We start from the raw sequence: 3,781 nt of genomic DNA, 5'->3' as shown, positions 1-3,781 counted from the left end.
AAAATTTTGAAATAAAATAAAATAAAATCTATATCCAAAAGAAAATATAAAAAAAATTTTGTTGAGAAGGAAATAGCAATGAGACAGTTTCAAAACTGATTAGTAGGACAGTTTCAATAATTAATACATTGCATATTGTTGTCTTCTTAGTGGTTATTCATAGTGCAAGATGCAGACACATTATCCTGTCCACAAACACTATTAGAACAAATCTTTCTATTCATTGATTTAAGAGAAAGTAGCTGTAAATCTATCCTATTTTAAATATCTATATTTATATCTATGATATTCTTAAATTTTACAACAATGACTTGGAATAGGTCTTTTTTTCATTTACATGTCCTTGCTCAATAAATCTTCTTGCTCTGGATATTTTTCCCCTTCAGTGTTAGGGACCGATTCCAGAGCCTCATGCATGCTGGGCAAATACTCTCCCATTGGGCTACATTCCTAGCTTCTGGAAATCTTAAATTCTGAAACATTTATTTTGTTATATAAGATAGCTCTTACTGCTCTCTAAAGCTTCTGTTACTCAAGCATTGTGATATTATTTGATCCCGTCATTTTTTTCCTCTTAAAAAAATTAAATATTTTTATGTGTTTTTGCTCTAGAAGTGTCTCAATTGTATCTTCTAGCTTGCTTGTGCAAATGTTTAAGTTTTTAATCATACAGTATTGATTTTCAAAACCTCAGAAAAAAGCAAGGCTAGCAATCCTATTCTCAGACAGTCTCAACTTCAAGAATGATCAAGTGAAATAAAGAAGGCCATTATATACTGGTTAGGGGAAAAATTCAAGAGGAAGAGGTAACACTCATAAATATGTATGCACCAAATACGGGAGCACCCAACTATACAAAGCAAATCTTAATGGATGTGAAAAATCTAATATCCAATATCACAATCTTAACAGGAGACTTTAACGCCCCCTTATCCCAAAAAGATAGGTCAACCAGACAAAAAATTAGCAAAGAAATGACAGAAATGAACCAGAGCTTGAAACAAATGGACTTGGTAGACATATACAGAGTGTTCCACCCAAACACAGCTGAATACACATTTTTCTCAGCTGCACATGGGTCATTTTCTAAAATAGACCACATACTGGTCCATAGGTCATGCTTAAGTATATGCAAGAAAACAGAAATTATCCCTTGCACATTATCTGACCACAGTGCAATGAAACTGGAAATAAATGACAAAAGAAACCAGGAAAAAAACCCTAAATATATGAAAATTAAATGACAACTTACACAGCAACCAACTGAATCTCAGATGAAATTAAACAAGAAATACAACAATATCTAAAATTCAATGAAAATTCAAGCACAACTTATCGGAATTTATGGGATACGATGAAAGCAGTTCTCAGAGGGAAATTCATAGCTGTGAACTCACACATTAGGAAAACTGAATGGGAACAAATAAATACTTTAATGCTGCACCTTCAACAACTAGAAAAGGAAGAGCAAACCAAGCCCAGAGCCCAAAGACGGAAAGAAATCATAAAGATTAGAGCAGAAATTAATTCAATTGAGATGAAGAAAACAATTCAAAGAATTAAAAAAGCAAAAAGCTGGTTCTTTGAAAGATTACATAATATTGATAAGCCCCCAGCTAACCTAATCAAAAAGAGGAAAAAAAAATTCAAATACAAGCAATAAGGAATAAAAAGAGTGTAATTACCACAGACCCAGTGAAAATTCAGAATTTCATCAATAGCTACTTTGAGAATCTTTACTCTCACAGAATAGAAGACACAGAAGAAATGGACAAATTCCTAGAAAGGTACAAATTATCACAACTAAATCGACAAGATATAACCACTCTCAATAGTCCAATAATAGCCAAACAAATACAAGATATAATAAAAAACCTACCAACAAAGAAAAGTCCAGGTCCGGATGGATTCACAGCTCAATTCTACAAGACATTTACAGAAGATGTAGTTCTTAAACTCCTCAAACTCTTCCATGAAATTGAAAAGGAAGCAATCCTCCCAAAATCATTCCTGGAGGCATGTATTATACTGATACCAAAACCAGGGAAAGACACAACTAAGAAAGAGAACTACAGGCCAATCTCCCTCATGAACATAGGTGCCAAAATCCTCAATAAAATCCTAGCAAATAGGGGGCCGGGGAGATGGCTCAGTGGAATAAGCGCTTGCCTGGCAAGTGCAAGGGCCTGAGTTCAATCCCCGGTTCCGAAAAAAAAAAAAAAAATCCTAGCAAATAGAATACAGCAAATCATCAAGAAGATCATACACCATGACTAGGTAGGATTCATCCTCGGGATGCAAAGATGGTTCAATATTTGAAAATCTATAAATGTAATACACTATATCAATAGAGCAAAATCTAAAAATCACATGACCATCTCCAGTGATGCAGAAAAAGCTTTTGACAAAGTCCAACACTCATTCATGTTCAAAGTCCTATAGAAAAGTGGAATAGATGGTCTCTACCTCAATCTGGTAAAAGCCATTATGAAAATCCAATGGCTAACATAATTCTAAATGGGAAAAACTGAAATCTTATACTCTTAGATCTGGTACAAGACAACGATGTCCTGTCTCACCACTCCTATTCAATATAGTTCTGGAATCATTAGCTAGAGCCATTAGACAAGAGAAAGAAATAAAATGAATAAGACTAGATAAAGAAGAAGTTAAATTATAATTATTTGCAGATGACATGATACTTTACTTGGAAGATCCAAAAAACTCCACCAAGAAGCCACTAGAATTACTACAGAAATTCAGTAGCATAGCAGGATACAAAGTCAATACCCAAAAGTCAATAACATTCCTCTACACAGATAGCAAACACACTGAGAGGGAAATTATAGAAACAACACCTTTTACAATAGCAGTGAGGAAAATGAAATACCTTGGAATTAATCTAATTAAAGAAGTTAAAGATCTTTTCAAGCAAAATTACAGTACTCTTAAAAAAGAGATCATAGAGGATTTCAGAAAATGGAAAGATATTCCATGCTCCTGGATAGGAAGAACCAACACTGGGAAGATGGCCATACTCCCAAAATTGCTGTGCAGATTTAATGTAGTCCCCACCAAACTACCACCAACATACCTCACAGACCTAGAGAAATCATTCCTAAAATTTATTTGGAACCAGAAAAGAACTAGAATAGCAAAGGCCATCCTGGACAATAAAGACAAGGCAGGAGGCATTACAATTCCTGACTTGAACTTATACTACAAGGCTACTGTGATAAAATCAGCATGGTACTGTCAACAAAATAGATGTGAGCATCAATGGAATAGATTAGAAGACGCGGAAGCCCCTACAAACATACTCAGCCACCTTATTTTGAGAAAGGTGCCAAACATACTCACTGGAAGAACTACAGCCTTTTTAACAAATTGTGCTGGAAAACTGGCTCTATACATGCCAAACACTAAAACTTGACCCAGGTCAATCACCATGCACTAAGCTAAAGTCAAAATGTATTAAAGATCTAAACATTAAAACAGAGACACTATGTCTCCTGGAAGAGAAAGTAGGAGGAATTCTTGAAGACATAGGAGTAGGCAAAGAGTTCATGAACAAAAATCAAATCACACAGGAAACACTTGAAAGAATTAACAACTGGGACCTGCTGTTATTGAGAAGTTTTTGCATGTCAAAAGAAATTACCAACAAAGTGAAAAGGCAACCCACAAATTTGGAAAAAAATCTTGACAAATAAGTACTCAGACAAAGGTCTGCTCTCTAGAATTTATAAAGAACTAAAAACCACTAGGGCCCCAAAATTTA

Source organism: Octodon degus, unplaced genomic scaffold (genome assembly GCF_000260255.1).
Source record: "Octodon degus isolate 3935 unplaced genomic scaffold, OctDeg1.0 scaffold00094, whole genome shotgun sequence".
NCBI lineage: Eukaryota > Metazoa > Chordata > Mammalia > Rodentia > Octodontidae > Octodon > Octodon degus.
Note: the sequence above shows the minus strand (reverse complement) of the source record.